We start from the raw sequence: 21308 nt of genomic DNA on the forward strand, positions 1-21308 counted from the left end.
CTTTCCATACCTCGGGAGCCTACTGTCAACAAGGGCGGATGTCGATGACCAAGTCCAACATCGCCTTCAGTGTGCCAGTGCAGCCTTCAGTCGCCTGAGGAAGAGAATGTTTGAAGACCAGGACCTCAAACCCAGCACCAAGCTCATGGTCTACAGAGCAGCAGTGATACCCGCCCTGCTGTATGCCTCAGAGACATGGACCATGTATAGCATGTACCTCAAAGCACTGGAGAGGTACCACCAACGCTGCCTCCACAAGATCCTGCAAATCCATTGGCAGGATAGGCGCACCAACATCAGTGTTCTCGCTCAGGCCAACATTCCCAGCATCGAAACTTTGACCACACTCGATCAGCTCCGATGGACGAGTCACATTGTCCGCATGCCCGATACGAGACTCCCAAAACAAGCGCTCTACTCGGAGCTCCGACACGGCAGTAGAGCCCCAAGTGGGCAGAGGAAAACACTTCAAGGACACCCTCAAAGCCTCCTTGGAAAAAGTGTAACATCCCCACCGACACCTGGGAATCCCTGGCCCAAGACCGCACAAAGTGGAGGAGAAGCATCCGGGAAGGCGCCAAACACCTCGAGTCTCTTCACCGGGAGCAACCGGAAGCCAAGCGCAAGGAGCACACGTCAACCCAAGCACCCCACCCATCCTCCCCTTCAACTACTGTCTGCCCCACCTGTGACAGAGACTGCAGGTCCCGCATTGGACTCATCAGTCACCCGAGAACTCATTTTTAGTGTGGAAGCAAGTCATCCTCTGTTCCGAGGGACTGCCTAAGAAGATGATGATTATTGCACCAGTGTAATACTTACTTTGATCAAGGGAGGTGAGATTTTAAGACCGCTAGTCCAGATACAGTTACTAGCACGCAAGGTGGATTTGCCCGGGAGCAGAGAATCCAAAAGGAACAGATAACACCTCTAAATATGAAGGATCAGCACCTCAATGATCCTGAAGCCAACACCATCATTCTAGGGGAAGGCGAGACATTCAGCTTAACCATACAGCGGGCTAAGGGCAAGTCACATACATTCTAGAAACATTGTTGATCAGCAAATAGTCCCTAATATACCCAACAGACTGTCAGCTATGTAAGTAGTCAGCTTGAATTAACCTCACCAATTTACATCAATGTCAGACACTTATCACTTGGAGAAACTTGAAGAAATCAGTATTAGTAAAGAAACAGTACTGCAGAAATGAATGGAACCAAAAGCCGACAAATCCCCTGGACCTGATGGCCTACATCCTATGGTTTTAAAAGAGGTGGCTACAGAGATAGTGGATGCAGTGGTTTTGATCTTCCAGAATTTCCTGGATTCTAGAATGGTTAGAAGCTAACAAATGTATGTGTTACAAATTCTATGCAACCTCACTATTCAAGAAAGGAGGGAGAGGGGAAACGGCGAACTATAGACTAGTTAGCCTGACATCAGTAATAGGGAACACGCTAGAATCTATTATTAGGGATGTGGTAACAGGGCACTTAGAAAATCATAATATGACACTGATTTATGAAAGGGAAACTTTATTTGACAAACAGAAGAGTTTTTTAAGGTTGTACCTAGCAGGGTAGATAATGGGGGAACCAGTGTATTTGGATTTTCAGAAAGCATTTGATAAAGTGCCACACAATAGGTAATTACACAAAATTAGGGCTCATGGGATTGGGGATAATATATTTGCATGGACTGAGGATTGTTTTATGTCTGTTGACCAGAGTAGGAATAAACGGGTAATTTTCTGGTTGGCTGGCTGTAACTAGAGGGGTACTGCAAGAGTCAGTGCTCGGGCCTCAGCTATTTACAATCTATATCAATGACTTAGATGAGAGGACCGAGTGTAATGTATCCAAGTTTGCTGATAATACAAAGTTAGGTAAGAAAATAAGTTGTAAGGAGGATGCATAGAGATATGGACAAGTTAAATGAGTGGGCAAGAACATGGTAGATGGAATATAATGCGGAGAAATGTGAAGTTATCCACTTTGGTAGGAAATATAGAAATGGAGTTTCCACTTTGGGCGCAACTCGGTAATGAGTGTAAATTGCACCCAAAATTGCACTAGTTGAGAAGTGTTTTTTTTGCCTCAAGTTTCCAGTAAAAATCATTCGCCTATCACTGAACGTAAAATCTGCCATGAACCAGCACAATCACGCAGCGTTTTAGATTCCGATTTTCTTTTTAAAGAAATTCTGCTTTAAAAAATATTCCTCGATATACTGGAGTGTTAACTTGGTGCGGTTTGATTGATACAACCCCGAGAGACATTGCACTCCTCCAGTTCCGGCCTCTTGCGCATCACGATTTTAATCGCTCCACCAGTGGCGGCCGTGCCTTCAGCTGCCGAGGACCCAAGCTCTGGAATTCCCTCCCAAAACCTCTCCACCACTCAATCTCTTTTTCCTCTTTTAAGACGCTCCTTAAAACCTACATCTTTGACCATGTCTGCCCTAATATCTCGTGGTTTGGTGTCAAATTTTGTTTGATAACGCTCCTGTGAAGCGACTTGGGACATTTTACGACGTTAAAAGCACTGCATAAATGCAGTTGCTGCTGTTGTAATACAGCTGAAAATGGGTTTATCACAATAAATAAGCATTTTTAAATCGGTGTTTCTAGTCCTACACTTGAGTAACCCATTTTTAAATATCTGAAAATGACTTCATAAAACTATACTAAACCATTTGCTAGTTATATTGGTGTACAGTAGTCAGTTTCTTAGTAAATTCTTTTTTAAAATTATATTCAAAAGCTTTTGCAACGTGTCTATTGGTGTCCTTGCATCTAAAATAAAACAGCTAAATTTTAAGAGCCTCCTTGAAGGCCCGCAAATGGAAACAATTAGCAGAAACGCACAATGGTGATTAATTCGATCGTGGGCGTGGCCAGTTGTGTGGCCGGGGAATATTCTATGATTTTTTTAAAAACTAGTGCAAAAGATCACAGAACCTCTATTTGCGTTGAACGTAATTAGCGCTGGTTTGGCCGATTTACACCGTAAAAAAAAGCGCAACCTAGCGGAAACTCCAGGCCCCAATGTTTAAGTTGAAATGGTGTTAATTACAATTCTGAAATTAATAAATAATTGTCTGACTTTATTCTTTGATGATTTTTTTTATTCGTCCACGTGATGTGGCCGTCACTGGCAATGCCAGCATTTATTGCCCATCCCTAGTTGCCCTCGAAGGTGGTGGTGACCCGCCTTCTTGAACCGCTGCAGTCCGTGTGGTGAAGGTACTCCCACAGTGCTGTTAGGGAGGGAGTTCCAGGATTTTGACACAGCGACGATGAAGGATCGGCGATATATTTCTAAGTCAGGATGGTGCGAGACTTGGAAGTGGTGGTGTTCCCATGCGCTTGCTGCCCTTGTCCTTCTAGATGGAAGAGGTCGCGGGTTTGGGAGGTGCTGCCGAAGAAGCCTTGGCGAGTTGCTGCAGTGCATCTTGTAGATGGTACACTGTAGCCACGGTATGCCAGTGGTGGAGGGAGTGAATGTTTAAGGTGGTGGTGCCGCCAATCAAGCGGGCTGCTTTGTCCTGGATGGTGTCGAGCTTCTGGAGTGTTGTCGAAGCTGCACTCATCCAGGCAAGTGGCGAGTATTCCATCACACTTGTACCTTGTAGATGGTGGAAAGGCTTTGGGGAGTCAGGTGAGACACTCGCCGCAGATTACCTAGCCTCTGACCTGCTCCTGCTGCCACAGTATTTATGTGGTAGGTCCAGTTAAGTTTCTGGTTAATGGTGACCCCCCCCCCCCCCCCCAAGATGCTGATGGTGGGGGATTCGGCGATGCTAATGCCGTTGAATGTCAAGGGGTGGTGGTTAGACTCTCGCTTGTTGGAGATAGTCATTGCCTGGCACTTGAGTGGCGCAAATGTAACCTGCCACTTATCAGCCCAAGCCTGAACGTCATCCAGGTCTTGTTGCATGCGGGCATGGACTGCTTCATTATCTGAGGAGTTGTGAATGGCACTGAACACTGCAGTCATCAGCGAATATCCCTGTTTCTAACCTTACGTTGCAGGGAAGGTAGGTTCATTGATGAAGCAGCTGAGGATGGTTGGGCCTAGGACACTGCCCTGAGCAACTCCTGCAGTGATGTCCTGGGGCTGTGATGATTGACCTTCAATCACCACAACCATCTTCCTTTGTGCTAGGTATGACTCCATCCAGTGGAGAGCTTTCCCCCCTGATTCCCATTGACTTGTTTTACCACACTCGGTCAAATGCTGCCTTGATATCAAGGGCAGTCACTCTCACCTCTGGAATTCAGCTCCTTTGTCCATGTTTGGACCAAGGCTGTAATGAGGTCGGGAGCCGAGTGGTCTTGGCGGAACCCAAACTGGGCACCACTGAGCAGGTAATTGGTAAGTGCCGTTTGATAGCACTGTTGATGACACCTTCCATCACTTTGCTGATGCGAGTAGACGGATGGGGCTGTAATTGGCCAGATTGGATTTGTCCTGCTTTTTGTGGACAGGACATACCTGGGCAGTTTTCCACATTGTCGGATTGATGCCAGTGTTATAGCTGTACTGGAACAGCTTGGCTAGAGGCGTGGCTAGTTCTGGAGCTCAAGTCTTCAGCACGACAGCCGGGATGTTGTCGGGGCCCACAGCCTTTGCTGTATCCAGTGCGCTCAGCCATTTCTTGATATCACATGGAGTGAATCGAATTGGCTGAAGACTGGCTTCTGTGATGGTAGGGACCTCAGGAGGAGGCCGATATGGATCATCCACTCAGCAAGTCTGGCTGAAGATGGTTGCAAACGCTTCAGCTTTGTCTTTTGCACTCACGTGCTGGGCTCCACCATCATTGAGGATGGGGATATTCATGGAGCCTCCTCCTCCCTTTAATTGTTTAATGGTCCGCCACTATTCACAACTAGATGTGGCAGGACTGCAGAGCTTTGACCTGATCCATTGATTGTGGGATCGTTTAGCCCTGTCTATAGCATACTGCTTCCGCTTTTTAGCATGCATGTAGTCCTGTGTTGCAGCTTCACCAGGTTGGCACCTCATTTTTAGGTACGCCTGGTGCTGCTCCTGGCATGCTCTTCTACACTCCTTATTGAACCAGGGTTGGTCCCCTGGCTTGATGGTAATGGTAGAGTGGGGGATATGCTGGGCCATGAGGTTACAGAGTGTGGTGGAATACAATTCCGCTGCTGATGGCCTACAGCGCCTCATTGATGCCCAGTTTTGAGCTGCTAGATCTGTTCTGAATCTATCCCATTTAGCACGGTGATAGTAAAGACAGGATTTCGTCTCCACAGTGGTCACTGCTACCAATACTGTCATGGACAGATGCATTTGCGACAGGTAGATTGGCGAGGACGAGGTCAAGTAGGTTTTTCCCTCGTGTTGGTTCTCTCACCACCTGTCGCAGGCCCAGACTAGTAGCTATGTCCTTCAGGACTCGGCCAGTAGTGGTGCTACTGAGCCACTCTTGGTGATGGACATTGAAGTCCCCCATCCAGAGTACATTCTTGTGCTCCTTCCAAGTGGTGTTCAACATGGGAGGAGTACTGATTCATCAGTTGAGGGAGGGCATGGTAATCAGCAGGTGGTTTCCTTGCCCATGCTTGACCTGAAGCCATGAGACTTCATGGGGTCCAGAGTCAATGTTGAGGACTCCCAGGGCCACTCCTTCCCGACTGTATACCACTGTGCCACCACCCCATGTGGGTCTGCCCTGCCGGTGGGACTGGACATACCCAGGGATGGTGATGGAGGAGTTTGGGACATTGGCTGAAAGGTATGATTCTGTGAGTATGACTATGTCAGGCTGTTGCTTGACTAGTCTGTGGGACAGCTCTCCCAAATTTGGCACAAGTCCCCAGAGATGAGGAGGACTGGGCTGGCTGCGCCGTTGTCGTGGTCGATCCGGTTTCATTTATATTATTGTGTTTCGTAGCGGTTTGTTACAACTGAGTGGCTTGCTAGGCCATTTCAGAGGGCAGTTAAGAGTCAACATTGCTGTGGGTCTGGAGTCTGCCAGACCGGGTAAGGACAGCAGATTTCCTTCCCTAAAGGACATCAGTGAACCAGATGGGTTTTTAACCACAATCCGATAGTTTCATGGTTACATTTACTGATGCTAGCTTTTTATTTAATTAACTGAATTTAAATTCCCCAGTGGGATTTGAACTCACGTCTCTGGATTACTAGCCCACTAACATTACCACTATGTTACCGTTCCCGTGTAGCTCGCATATCCGAATTGGAAGTTGGCAAGGTAAAATGCAAATAATATCCAAACTGGTTGACGCAAGACAGTTCGGCAAGTCAAACCTAGGTAGTCTGGGCAGTGAACACCAACGGTTCCTTGAGGAGGAGATAAGGTGAAGGGGTTAAGGATTCGTCTGCAGTAAGATTTAGTGTGCTGATATACTGCTGAGTCCGTCAAGTAAATCATGTCCTCCAGGATTCCGAACCCTTACAACGGGTTTCAAACAACAGCTGCACAACTCAAAATATTCAAAGTCATTCAGTTCCTTAAGGAAAACACCTGGAAGGAGATTTACAATGCTGAATAACATTACAAACCCCGTTGTGCATTCTTACCAAAGCATGTAGAAAGTTCTTGCTTTATAGTTCCTTAACATAGTTATTATTGTGTCACCACTAATTTGTAAGTAACTGTGCATTACACAGGAATGTTATTACATATCTCCAGCAAGATTCCTTAAATGAGCACAGTATATTTTTAATTATAGAAACATAGATGACAGGAGGAGTAGGCCATTCAGCCCTTCGAGCCTGCTCCGCCATTCAATGAGATCATGGCTGATCATCCAAATTCAGTACCCTGTCCCTGCCTTCTCCCCATATCCCTCGATCCCTTTAGCCTTAAGAAATATATCCAACTCCTTCTGGAATATATTTAATGAACTGGCCTCCACCGCCCTCTGTGGCAGAGAATTCCACAGGTTCACCACTCTCTGGGTGAAGAAATTCCTCCTCTTACAATTACTTACAAATTAGTGACTCTTGTAAATAGCCTTGGTAAGGAGAAAAATCTGTTGACAAACCCCTGCTACGGGCAAGTGCAGTTACCAGACTAGATTCCACTGAAGGATTTTGGGGGACACAGCACTTAACCTGTGCTGGATGACATTCAGCAGCTACCACACAATACTATTTGGTGACACAACAACAACTGTTTTTACTTTTGTATAATTGTACAGGAACCTACTAGAAATCAGGACATTTTATAAATGAGCTGACAAAAGAGCTCAGAAAGTTACTTCAATTAGCTTTCCATCCCTTACTCCAGCCTCAAAATATTACTTAACAGTCGCTAAAAGACAAGAGCAAGCTAACAGTACGATAGCAAAATACTGCAGATGCTGGAAATCCGAAACAACAACAGAAAATGCTGGAAAAACTCAGCAGGCCAGGCAACATCCGTGGAGAGAGAAAGAGAGTCGACGTTTCGGGTCTAACCCTTTTTCAAAGCTAACAGTAGCAGTTTAAGAACTTGTATGGGTCAACTTTTGTTGTGCTAAATTTTTTCTTGGGGAAAAAATTGAGTTTCTAAATCAAGCATTAAAACCCACGTCCTTGGTGACCTGAGTCCACCAGATTCAAAACAAAATTGTCCACTAATTTACAATAATGGTCTTGAATTACTTTTTGTAAAGCCAATACATCCACCAGTACTCCAAAGTTGAGTACAATTTTGATAATCACCAATCCTCCTACACAATCGCAGAAGGTAGGTATACTGAACACAAGACATTCAGTTTCATCTATGTTTCAATGCCACAAATGATTCACAGCCAATCACGATACAACCTAGGGACTTAGATGGTTATTAAACATCAACTAGACAGACAGTTATTAACAAAAAGTCAATTATTTTCATCTCTGCAAATTTTGCACTGTAGGATTTGCCATCTGTTTGAAGAGAGCAAGCTTGTTAATTTTTATTCTAGCCAGTGAAGCAATCACTTAAGCCAACCCCAAGATATATGTAAAAACCAAGAACATTTCACATGTACAGTTAAATTGACTCAGCAAAATCAAAGTACATTTTAAGCCACAGTTTTGGACTCTAAATATTTTGGCACATGTGAATGTCCACAGACAAAATTGTCTATTTTCCTAAACGAAATGGTTTTTTAAAACATGTTTTTGTGTTTCCTATCATTTGCAACTGATAACAATGTCTCCAGTATCGACGCCATCCTATCTGCTGTATATCGATGAGGCTGTAACCTAGGCAAACATTTCCCATCAATCTAACTATAAATGTAAATCGCTTTCGGTCCAAAGGAGAAAAAGAATAATTTCTACAGGTCTAATTCAGAACACCAATAGTTAGTTTTATGATCTCCTCGCCTTGCACTTCAAAAATGGTGTATATGCGCTTTACTTTGCTGCGATTCTAAAGTAAACTGAACAAAACCAACATTTAAATTCCAAATACGATCAGTTGCAAGGACAAAAGAGCCCGGTCTGCAAAACAATCGACTCCAGTAATGAACTAACAGACTTGCATTTATATAGCGCCGTTTAACGACCACCACACTACACATTAGGTTTTCGTATTATGGTTTTTAGGGGCAGGAATACTATTCTATACAATCGACGTAACAGAAGTGCAGATTTTACTAAACTTGCTCAACCTATAACTCGATTCAAAATGAATAATCCGAGTTTTCCAGGAGAGAGTTATTTGTGAACACACTTCTATCAGACACATACACGCAATTCACTCACCTAAATCAAATTAATTCCCAAGATAAAAGTAAAAGCAATTCCAACATTTAAAAAAAAGGAGCCAGGCAGGCGTGCGTGCGAAGAGCCTCGGTAATGTTTAAAGTTTCATTCCTCAGTCCCAGGGCTCCATCTCTTGCTGAAGGCAGAAACAGAAAAGGGGGAAAAATATACTGGTCACAGTTTGGATTGTGCGCCCTCTTTAGCATTCAAGGAGCACACAGCCTCTCTCCGTCCCTCTCTCACTTCTTTGCTCCTCTTCCACATCGGTGTTGTTTAATTTGTTGCAGATTTAACGAGCTGATCCCACCACCCCCCCCTCCCAAAAAAAAACCCAAAGTCCAGCAGCACAATAACCCAAGCAGAAAGAAGCACTAGGCTTGAGAAATTGCCATTTTTGTTTTTTGTCTGGCAAAGCTGGATTAGTTTTGACGGGGTGGGGTGGAAAGGAAGAAACCTACAACAAACTTTTATCACTCAACCATATTTTTAAAGACGAAAACAAAAAATAATAATAAAAGCTCTGGTACTTTCTCTTCCCCGGAGGAGAAAACACTTCTTGCAACTGCTCGAAACAGACGAAAAGAGGTTATTGAGCACCAGGGGGTAACAAAAAAAGCCCAATTATGTAAGGAATGGATCCGCCGCAAAAAGCGTTTCCACGGCTAATTTCTGAGAGAAAAACTTTCTGATTCAACAGCGGCTGTTGGTTCCCCCTTCTCTTTTATTATTCGTTTCTTTTAAAATTCCCTCTGAGGCGCCTTTTCTTTCTTTCCTTCTCGGTCTTTCTCTTCTCTCTCTCTCTCTCTCTCTCTCTCCTCCGAAGCGGTGCTATTTTATACACCCGCAGTCTAATCTAATCGGGATGGAGGGGGGAGTCTAAATTTTAAAAAAAACTCTTAATTTTTTTTTTCCCTTCTCTCAACCACAAACCGACCAACAGCCGAGACGCTAACCCAAAACTCGCAATAGTGGGGCGGGAGAGAGGAGGTTTCAACGCAGCGGAAATCCCGCCTCGCTGCCCGGGCAAAGCCCGGCTCCGACTGCCGCCGCCTCCCCCATTGGCTGGCGCCGCTCATCCCCGCCAGCCGATTGGACAGCGTCGCGCCGCGCCGGCTACAGCGCTTTCCCATTGGTCTGTCCGCTCGCGCCGCCCACACCCCACCCCACTCCAGCCGATTGGACTGCGTCGCATCGTCTAGTGCGTTCCCATTGGTCTGTTCGCACGCCCATCAATGGATCCCGCGGGTCCCGCCTTTTATCCTGGGGCACTTCCGTTACTAGGAGATGTGTTTTCAGCAGCCCCGCTCCAGATCAACTTCCGGCTGCTGATGCCTTTCCATGGTTCTTTGCACACACACACTGGTATATTTGCAAACTTTTGGCTTTGCATTGACTTCCCCTGACCCTCTTTTGTCTTTTGCAAAAAAATAAAATTCCTTTAATTGCATTGGTGTGGAGATGCCGGAGTTGGACTGGGGTGGACAAATGTAAGAAGTCACACAACACCAGGTTATAGTCCAACAGCTTTATTTGAAATCACAAGCTTTCGGAGCGCTTCACCTGAAGAAGGAGCAGCGCTCCGAAAGCTTGTGATTTCAAATAAAGCTGTTGGACTATAACCTGGTGTTGTGTGACTTCTTACATTTAATTGCATTGGCATGGAGGTAGGATTTAATATTCCTTTGGAAGCCGGTGGACTGTCCTTTGTGACCCCTGATGAGGGGACAATGACCCAGGCACTTGCACAAAGATGTAAATCTATTGCAGTTTTTGCAAATATGTTTCCATCCTCCCATTAGCGGCGGATCTTGATGAAAGAATGAAGTGGTAGCGGGCGGATTAGCTCCGGTCCGCTCGGCCCGCTGTCCCTGTTTCCCCTCGGCCTGGGATCCCCAGTTGAGGGGATCCGTTTCCGCTGCGCACAGACAGGAAGCGGGAAAAGGGAGCACGGCGCCGAGGAGGTAAATCGACAGACCTTTTCATTCAAAACTATCTCCTCTCCGACAGTGTGAAATGATCGCACCCGCTTTTTGCCTGAGGTGAGGCGAGGCCGGGTGTCGCTGAAGGGCCGCAGTCGATGCCTGAGCCGCCCACTGAGCGCTGGTGCCAGGCCAGGCCAGTTTTACACAGGCCGCACGGTAGTCCATTTATGCTCCACTGGAGCCTCCTCCTGTCTTTCCTCATCTAACTCTAAACTCATCATAACCCTCTATTCCCTTCTCCCTCATATGCTTCCCCTTAAATACATCCATACTGTTGGCCTCAACCACTCCCTGTGGTAGTTTGAATAGTTGGGCTTCAGCCCAGCTGGTGCCAGCATCATCAGCCCCTGGTTTTTTGATGTGGTGGTGGTGGTGACTTTTTTTTTAATGCTAGAGCGCATTTTTGAGATATTAAAAAGAGAGGTTAGCAAGGCCATAAAGAATACAAACTAAGCACTAGGGTTTATTTCCAGAGGGATAGAATTGAAAAGTAGGGAAGTTATGCTAAACCTGTATTGAACCTTGGTTAGACCACACTTGGAGTACTGCGTGCAGTTTTGGTCGCCATATAAAAAGGATATAGAGGCATTGGAGAGGGTGCAGAGAAGATTTACAAGGATGATACCAGAAATGCGAGGGTATACACATCAGGAAAGGATGAACAGGTTGGGTTTCTTTTCTCTTGGAAAAAAAAGGCTGAGGGGTGACCTAATAGAGGTCTTTAAAATTATGAAAGGTTTTGATAGAGTGGATACAGAAAGAATGTTTCCACTTAGAATCATAGAAAGTTACAGCACGGAAGGAGGCCATTTCGGCCCATCGTGTCTGTGCCGGCCAACAAAGAGCTAACCAGCCTAATCCCAGTTCCCAGCTCTTGGTCCATAGCCCTGCAGCTTACAGCATCCCAGAGCACATCCAAGTACTTTTTAAATGTGGTTAGGGTTCCTGCCTCTACCACCCTTTCAGGCACTGAGTTCCAGATCCCCACAACCCTTTGGGTGAAGAAACTTCCCCTCAAATCCCCTCGAAACTTTCCACCAATTACTTTAAATCTGTGCCCCCTGCTTTTTGACCCCTCTGCTAAGGGAAATAGGTCCTTTCTATCCACTTTATCTCGGCCCCTCATAATTTTATACACCTCAACAAGGTCTCCCCTCAGCCTCCTCTGTTCCAAGGAAAACAAATCCAGCCTATCCAGTCTTTCCTCATAGCGAAGATTCTCTATTTCCAGCAACATCCTTGTAAACCTCCTCTGTACCCTCTCTAGTGCAATCACATCTTTCCTGTAATGTGACCAGAACTGCACACAGTACTCCAGCTGAGGCCTAACTAGTGTTTTATACAGTTGAAGCATAGCCCCCCCTGCTCTTGTATTCTATGCCGCTGCTAATAAAGGCAAGCATTCCGTATGTCTTCTTAACCACCTTATCTACCTGGCCTGCTACCTTCAGGGATCTGTGGACATGCTCTCCAAGATCCCTTTGTTCCTCTACACTACTCAGTGTCCTGCCATTAATGTGTAATCCCTTTCCTTGCTCGCTCTCCCCAAATGCATTACCTCACACTTCTCCGGATTGAATTCCATTGCAACTGTTCTGCCCACCTAACCAATTTATTGATATCTTCCTGCAGTCTACAGCTTCCTTCTTCAGTATCAACCACACAGCCGATTTTAGTATCATCTGCAAACTTCTTAATCATACTCCCTTTTTTTCAAGTCTAGATCATTGATATATACCACAAAAAGCAAGGATCTAGTACTGAGCCCTACGGAACCCCACTGGAAACAGCCTTCCAGTCACAAAAACACCCATCAACCATTACCCTCTGCTTCCTGACTCCGAGCCAGTTTTGAATCCAACTTGACACTTTCCCCTGGATCCCATGGGCTTTTAACTTCGTGACCAGTCTGCCATGTGGAACCGTATCAAAAGCCTTGCTAAAGTCCATATACACTACATCAAATGCACTACCCTCATCTACCCTCCTTGTTACCTCTTCAAAAAATTCAATCAAGTTTGTCAGACGCGACCTTCCATAAAATCCGTGCTGACTATCCTTGATTAATCCGTGTCTTTCTAAATGAAGATTTATCCTGTCCCCACTTGTGGGGAAGAGCATAACTAGAGGCCATCAATATAAGACAAGTCACCAAGAAATCCAATCGGGAATTCAGAAGAAACTTCTTTACCCAAAGAGTGATGAGAATGTGGAACTCGCTACCACAGGGAGTGTTTGAAGCAAATAGTATAGATGCATTTAAGGGGAGACTTGACAAGCATATGAGGAAAAACGGAATAGAGGGTTATGCTGATGGATTTAGATGAGGATAGATGGGAGGAGGCTCGAGTGGAGCATAAACGCCGGCATGGGCTACTTGGGCTGAATGGCCTGTTTCTGTGCCGTATAGCCTATATAATCCTATGAGAGGAAAGTGACTTTAAATTGGTGATCGATTACGTCCTCAGCTATTGTGAGATAGGATAAATCAGGCCTGTCATGTCAACGTTACAGACTGCACGAGTAAAGAAAGAAATCGGGATAAAAAGGGCATAGTTGCAGAAGCTAAAAACATAACAGTAAAGAATTCTTCCACTGATGTATCAACAAGATAGTCATTGAAAAATTGAGATCCCTCAAGAATGCAAAATGGCCTTGAAACAGAATGAATTAAAAGTATGATGTTCACGTCCTATTAACTCACTTTCTTGGCATCCGCCTGAATCAAAAAAAATCATTCACTAATTTATAATAATGGTCATGGAATGTATACTTTTAGTAAACCTCGTCGTAATGCAGAAAGACTGCACATAACTTCATTTAAGTGTAGGATATTGTGATATGATTTGCTTTATTATTACTGCAGTGTGTAAACATTCTATGGGCCTATTTCTTCATGCATTCTACATGTGTTTTAATAGATGGATGGGGTGGGCGGGGGGAGTATTGCGGGCAGTCCCAAATGATCTTGGCGCTCAAGATTTCTCAATCCGCCTTTGCAGCCGCCCATCATGCGGAGTTCAACAATTTAATGATTTTGATAACACTTGTAAGGGGTTCAAGAGAGGGTGAAAGCCATTAATTCACAGGGATGAATTGTGTATAACGGAAGGTGTAAACTGAGAATAGGCATGAAATCTACAGAGCATTGATGGTTATCATGAAACTCGATGAATGAGGTTCCATGTGAAAGGTTGCTACACAAGCTTAAAATAGTGGGTTACTGAGGTAAAATTTCCAGTTTAATAGGAAATAGTTGAATGAGGAAGCACCAGATGCTATTTAGGAAATTGCTGATACTGAACTGGGGGTGGGGGAGGACAGTTGAGTTTGATGAATCAGCCAAGGAACTACATAAGTGGACAGTGTTATGACATATGGAATTCAGTACAGATAAGTGTAAGCTTTTAAAGTTGAAAGAAAGATTGAGGGACATACCTCATGAACGACGTGGAATTAACTTGAGTAGTAGTTGAAAGTGACCTGGGAGTTAGTTACAGGCTTGTTAAACTGACCATGTTCAGCCATTTGGAGCATCAATCAGCAAAACAAACAATGCCAAATCAGTCAAGAATGGGATCAATTTTCCTGGCTCCCATCTGCACCAATGCTGGGCAGGAGCAGTGCACCCCAAAGTGTGCTGCACCTGCGCAGGTCCAGGACTGCTGTTATTTCCTATCCTACGTCATTGATATACCTATCCGTCCAATAAAAAGCGACGAGTTAGGAACGTAACTAAAGGTTTTTATTGACTAAATAACAGAGCCCACCCTCGTGGGTGATCGGGTCCAACAAGGAGGAATACCAGCCAGTCGACTACCTTTATACCTGGACAGGTAGGTGGAGCCATGGGCGGAGTCGGAGGTGGTCAGCCCAGGTATAACAGCGCGACAAGAGGCGACCTCGTATAGTGATACAACAGTGAGAACAGTGATAACAATACAACAGTGATAACTATAGTGTAACGATAGTGAACGATAAAAGTGGTTTACCACATTCACCCCTTGTTTAGATTTGAGTCCGGCGGGGTGAAGTGTACTACCAGTTCTGGTATGTCAGTCTGTCCGGAGGCCTCGTAAGCCTCTCCGATCGTTGCAACGGCGGTGCTGCATTATCCGGTGTTAATGCTGGTGTCTGCGTGGTCGGCGAAGGCTCGTGGGGTTCCGGCATGCCGTCTACCTGGGCTGGAATTGGGGGGGTGGTGGGGGGGGGGTAAAGGTGGTGTCTCCGGAGTGCCCGAGGGTGCGAGGTCTCGTAAGGAGACAGTGTCCTCCCGCCCGTCTGGGTAAGCCACGTAGGCGTACTGGGGGTTGGCGTGCAGGAGGTTCACCCTCTCGACCAGGGGGTCCGTTTTATGGGCCCTCACGTGCTTTCGCAGCAAGACGGGCCCCGGAGAGGTCAGCCAGGTTGGTAGAGTGGTTCCCGTAGTCGACTTCCTGGGGAAAACAAACATTCGTTCATGGGGGGTGGCGTTAACGGCAGTGCAAAGTAGTGACCGGATGGAGTGCAGCGCTGTCGGGAGGACTTCCTGCCAGCGGGAGGTTGGGAGGCCCTTAGACTTTAAGGCTAAGAGGACGGCCTTCCATACCGTCGCGTTCTCTCTTTCCACCTGGCCGTTCCCTCGGGGGTTGTAGCTGGTGGTCCTACTTGCTGCAATACCTCTCGCTAGTAGGAACTGACGGAGTTCCTCGCTCATGAAGGAGGAGCCCCGGTCACTATGTATATAGTTCGGGAACCCGAACAAGGCGAAGAGGTCGTTCAGGCACTTGATGACCGTGGTACTGGTCATGTCTGGGCAGGGGAAGGCAAAAGGGAAACGGGAGTACTCATCAACGATGTTGAGGAAGTACACATTGCGGTCAGATGACGGTAGAGGCCCCTTAAAGTCGATGCTCAGGCGCTCGAAGGGGCGGGTGGCCTTGATCAGGCTTGCTCTGTCCGGCCTATAGAAGTGCGGTTTGCACTCGGCGCAGGTCTGGCAGTTCCTGGTCATGGTCCTGACCTCCTCGATGGAGTAGGTCAGGTTGCGGGCCTTAATGAAATGGTAAAGTCTGGTGACCCCGGGGTGGCAGAGGTCGTTGTGGAGGGTCTGAAGTCTATCAATATGCGCGCTGGCGCATGTAATTCGTGAAAGAGCATCAGGGGGTTCGTTCAGCTTACCTGGCCGGTACAAGATATCATAATCGTAGGTGAATAGCTCGATTCTCCACCTCAAGATCTTGTCATTCTTGATTTTGCCCCTCAGCTTGTTATTAAACATGAAAGCAACCGAACGTTGGTCGGTGAGGAGGGTAAATCGTTTGCCTGCCAGGTAATGCCTCCAGCGCCGTACCGCCTCCACAATTGCCTGGGCTTCCTTCTCGACCGACGAGTGTCGGATCTCGGGGCCCTGTAGGGTCCTTGAGAAGAAGGCCACCGGCCTCCCCTCCTGGTTAAGGGTAGCGGCTAGGGCGAAGTCGGATGCATCGCTCTCCACTTGGAAGGGGATGGACTCATCCACTGCGTGCATTGTGGCCTTGGCTATGTCTCCCTTGATGAGGGAGAAGGCCACGCACGCTTCCTCCGTGAGGGGGAAGGATGTGGACTTCATGAGGGGTCTGGCTTTGTCCGCATAATTGGGCACCCATTGGGCATAGTAGGCGAAGAGCCCCAGGGTTCTCTTCAGCGCCTTTGGACAGTGGGGGAGGGGAAGCTCCATGAGGGGGCGCATTCTTTCGGGGTCGGGGCCGATGAGTCCGTTCTCTACTACACAGCCAAGGATGGCAAGGCGCGAGGTATTAAACACACATTTCTCCTTATTGTAGGTGAGGTTCAGCCGTTGGGCCGTACGGAGGAATTTCTCCAGATTCACGTCATGGTCCTGCCGGTCGCGGCCGCAGATGGTGACGTTATCTAGATAGGGGAATGTGGCCTGCAGTCCGTTCTGGTCAACCATCCGGTCCATCTCCCTTTGGAAGACCGAGACCCCGTTGGTGACACCGAAGGGGACCCTAAGGAAGTGGTATAGGCGCCCATTCGCCTCGAAGGCGGTGTACTGGCGGTCCTCGGGGTGGATAGGGAGTTGGTGGTAGGCCGACTTAAGGTCGATGGTCGAGAATACGCGGTATTGTGCAATCTGATTGACCATGTCAGATATGCGGGGAAGCGGGTATGCGTCCAGCTGGGTGTATCTGTTTATGGTCTGGCTGTAGTCGATGACCAGGCGATTTTTATCGCCGGTCTTAACGACCACGACCTGGGCACGCCAGGGGCTGTTGCTCCCCTCGATAATGCCCTCTTTCAGGAGGCGCGCACCTCAGAGCTAATGAAGGCTCTGTCCCCAGCGCTGTACCGCCTGCCCTTGGTAGCGACGGGTTTGCAGTCGGGGGTGAGGTTAGCGAACAGGGAAGGTGGCGGCACCTTGAGGGTGGATAGGCTGCAGGTGTTACGCGGTGGGCGGTTTAACATTCGCTGGTTGTCGACTGAGTGGGGGGAGGGGTCCACCGTATGCTAGGGTTACACTTTGGAGGTGGGATTGGAAGTCCAGCCCTAGTAGGACGGCAGCGCAGAGCTGGGGGAGGACGAGGAGTTTAAAATTTTTATACTCCGTACCCTTAACCGACAAGGTCACAACACAGTAGCCGCTAATGTCCGTGGCGTGGGACCTCGATGCCATCGAGATTCGGTTGCGCGTTGGCAGGACAGGGAGGGAGTAGTGGCTCACCGTGTCTGGGTGGATGAAGCTCTCCGTGCTTCTGCTGTCGAACAGGCATGTCGTGGCGTGGCCGTTTACTTTGATGTCCATCATCGACTTGGACAGGTGGTGTGGGCGGGCTTGATCCAGAGTGACGGAGGCTAGTGTGTAGGTAAGCGAGTCGTTGTCATCTGCGGGCGAGGCGGTCGTCGGGTCCGGGGGCCCGGTGGCAGTCAGGCGTGGTGGGTAAAATGGCGTCTCCCACGAGGTAGGACAAAATGGCGGAGAAGATGGCTGCCCCCATAACTCACATGAGGCACTATTGGGGTCGGTTGCCTTGATCAAAGATGGCCGCCCCCATGACTCACGTGTGGGGATGCTGGCCTCAGTTGCCTTGAAAGAAGATGGCCGCCCCCACAGTTCGCATGAGGCACTGCTGGCCTCTGAAGATCCGCTCCTGCAGGCCTTAGAGAAGTGGCCTTTCTTCCTGCAGGTTGAGCAGGTAGAGTTCCTGGCTGGGCAGCGCGACCTCGGGTGCTTCTCCTGGCCGCAAAAGAAGCAGCCGGCGGCCCGATCGCGGGTGCCCAATGTCGGAGCCGGTACCGGGGGTGGCGGTCCCGGTCGGGTCCGGGACGCCGACGCTGAGGTAGGTCCCGGGGGCGGCGCTGCGAAGGGTATTGCGGTAGGGGTCGGGCCCGAGTCCCAGGGTCGCGAGCAGTACCTGGAAAACGCCTCCTGGTCCTGATGGGCCACCTCTAGGGAGAGAGCAAGGGCTTCAGCTTTGTCCAGGTCGAGGTCTTTAGCTTCAAGCAGTCTTTGCCGTGAGTAGTCGGACCGTAGGCCTTTCACAAAGGCATCGCGGATATTATCTTCCGTATTTTCAACAGCCGTCACCGCTTTAAAGTCACAGTTCCTACCGAGTGCTCTTAGCGCCCGTAAAAATTCAGCTACAGACTCTCCTGGCTGTTGCGGGCGGGATCTCAGGAGGTGCCTGGTGTACATGTAATTTACCGGGCTCCGGTACTGCTGTTTCAGTAGGTTGATAGCGGCCTCGTATGTAGTCGTGTCCTGGATGAGTGCGTATACTCTCGGGCTCGCTTGGGCGTTCAGAACTCTTAGTTTGGATCTCTGAGGGACGCCGGATTCTTCCAGGTAGGATTCGAAGCAGTCCAGCCAGTGTTTGAAGTTGAGGGCTGAGTTTGCTGCCTGTGGGTTTAGATCCAGGTACGGTGGTTTGAGGGCTTGCAGCCAAGCCGGCTGGTGTAGCCCGGTGTCTGAAAGCTGCTGTGGCTGTGCTTCTGGGAGGGCTTCTGGCTGGCCAGTAGTAGACATCTTTAAAATTTAGTCAATAAAATTGATATACCTATCAATTCGTCCAATAAAAAGCGACGAGTTAGGAACGTAACTAAAGGTTTTTATTGACTAAATAACAGAGCCCACCCTCGTGGGTGATCGGGTCCAACAAGGAGGAATACCAGCCAGTCGACTACCTTTATACCTGGACAGGTAGGTGGAGCCATGGGCGGAGTCGGAGGTGGTCAGCCCAGGTATAACAGCGCGACAAGAGGCGACCTCGTATAGTGATACAACAGTGAGAACAGTGATAACAATACAACAGTGATAACTATAGTGTAACGATAGTGAACGATAAAAGTGGTTTACCACAGTCATTAAGATGGCCGAGGTCACCCCAGGTGCAGGGCCCAGTTCCAGCAAAAAGGGAAGGATGTTTAGTGTACCTCCTGGCCTCTGAAGTCTGCAACTGCATTCCTAGTTCCCGGCCTTGGAGCCTCCTAGTTCTGCTTGAATAATGGAGACAAATTTGCGGACTTGGGATTCTTCTTGGTGCCAGGCCTCCTCCAAGTGGACACCCTGGGCAGGATTTTCATTGGGCCGTGGAGGCGTGCGGGGGGTTAAAATCGCGAAATCGGGGGACACGAACCCATCCCGCCTCCATGCCAGTTTCAAAGGAGGCGGGTACCCGACCTGCGCTGGGACCCGCCTCCCCGAGGCGGGAAGGGGATTAGTGCCAATTAACTGTCTGTTAACAGGTAGTTAACAGGCAGTTTTTAGCCTAATCCCTATTTTTATCCCTGAAGTGTGGGATTCTCGATGGCTCCAAACCACGCCAAGTTAGTGAGGTGGACTGTCGGGCTGAAGAGCTTGGAGGGTTTGAGATGTCCGGTGTTCAGGTGAGTGATGGGTGCATGAGTGCAGAGGTAAGTGTGTTTGGTGTGTGTAAAGTGTTTAAAGAAGTTTTACTTACCTTTACTTACCTTTACAGCCTTCCTTCCTTCAGGTCTCGGGAGTCCCTCATCTCACCAGCACAGAAAGCAGAATGGCCGCGAGCTGTCAAAAGTTGCAGCATTCAGCTTTCTGTTCTGGAGAGATCTCTAAATCAGCCTGAGAGGAAGGAATTAACTTGGAGTACAGATTGTCAGTGTTTGACAGCTTCAAACAGCTGTCAATCGCTGATATTTCATCCGTCAAAAGCTCTTGACAGATGAAATGTCAATCTGTGACGTCACCTGTTGCCGGGTGGCCCTTAATTGGCCTGCCGAGCCCACTGGGTGGGCTCAACAAGGTCAATCAAGTGAAAATCGCATGGGTTGGCCACAACTCGATGGAGGCGGGACTGAAAGTTGTAGTCCTGCCTCCTACACGCCTCCAGTATCAAAATCCAGCCCCCTGTGTGTCTGTGCATCCAATGGCCCTAAAATGTTTGACAAATTTGCTCGAATTCTTTGAGGATGTAACATACAGGGTGGATAAAGGGGAACCAGTGGATGTAGTGTATTTGGACTTCCAAAAGGCATTTGACAAGGTTCCACACAAAAGATTACTGATCAAGATAAAAAATCACGGGATTGGGGGTAATATACTGGCATGGGTGGAAGATTGGCTATCTAACAGAAAACAAAGAGTTGGGATAAATGGTTCGTTCTCGGGCTGGCAATCAGTAAGTAGTGATGTTCCACAGGGGTCAGTGCTGGGATCCCAACTCTTTACAATCTATATTAACGATTTGGAGGAAGGGACCGAGTGCAACATATCCAAGTTTGCCGACGATACAAAGATGGGAGGGAAAGCAGTGAGTGAGGAGGACATAAAAAACCTGCAAAAGGACATAGACAGGCTAAGTGAGTGGGCAGAGATTTGGCAGGTGCAATATAATGTTGGAAAGTGTGAGGTTATGCACTTTGGCAGAAAAAATCAAAGAGCAAGTTATTATCTAAATGGAGAGAAACTGCAAAGTGCTACAGTACAAAGGGATCTGGGGGTCCTGGTGCATGAAACACAAAAAGTTAGTATGCAGGTGCAGCAGGTGATCAGGAAGGCCAATGGAATCTTGGCTTTTATTGCAAGGGGGATGGAGTATAAAAACAGGGAAGTCTTGCAGTTATACAGGGTATTGGTGAGGCCACACCTGGAATACTGTGTGCAGTTTTGGTTTCCATATTTAAGAAAAGATATACTTGCTCTCGAGGCGGTTCAGAGAAGGTTCACTCGGTTGATTCCGGAGATGAGGGGGTTGACGTATGAGGAAAGGTTGAATAGGTTGGGACTCTACTCATTGGAGTTCAGAAGAATGAGAGGCGATCTTATCGAAACATATAAGATTGTGAGGGGGCTTGATCGGGTGGATGCGGTGAGGATGTTTCCACTGATGGGTGAGACTAGAACTAGGGGGCATAATCTTAGAATAAGGGGCTGCCCTTTCAAAACTGAGATGAGGAGAAACTTCTTCACTCAGAGGGTAGTAAATCTATGGAATTTGCTACCCCAGAGAGCTGTGGAAGCTGCAACATTAAATACATTTAAAATGGAGATAGACAGTTTCCTAGCAGATAAGGGAATTAGGGGTTACGGGGAGAGGGCAGGGAAGTGGACGTGAGTCTAGGTTCAGATCAGCCA

The 21308-nt window shown here is 47.7% G+C and overlaps 2 protein-coding genes across 3 annotated transcripts in view; one reads left to right on the forward strand and one right to left on the reverse strand.

Annotated features, from left to right (window-relative positions):
- The window catches only part of dipk2ab (divergent protein kinase domain 2Ab), a 318674-nt gene extending 308936 nt beyond the window's left edge, over positions 1-9738 (reverse strand). For both annotated transcript variants that reach the window (XM_085989862.1, XM_085989863.1), the window contains exon 1: positions 8739-9738. The gene's annotated coding sequence lies outside the window, so the exon portion shown is untranslated. The remainder of the gene's footprint in view (positions 1-8738) is intronic.
- An 857-nt stretch (positions 9739-10595) lies between these two features.
- LOC147115547 (uncharacterized) overlaps positions 10596-21308 on the forward strand; it is a 64767-nt gene continuing 54054 nt past the window's right edge. The window contains exon 1 of the mRNA XM_085989866.1: positions 10596-10699. The gene's annotated coding sequence lies outside the window, so the exon portion shown is untranslated. The remainder of the gene's footprint in view (positions 10700-21308) is intronic.

This window comes from Somniosus microcephalus, chromosome 6, assembly GCF_052327205.1.
Source record: "Somniosus microcephalus isolate GS21.2 chromosome 6, FLI_Smic_1.0, whole genome shotgun sequence".
In the NCBI taxonomy this organism is placed as follows: domain Eukaryota; kingdom Metazoa; phylum Chordata; class Chondrichthyes; order Squaliformes; family Somniosidae; genus Somniosus; species Somniosus microcephalus.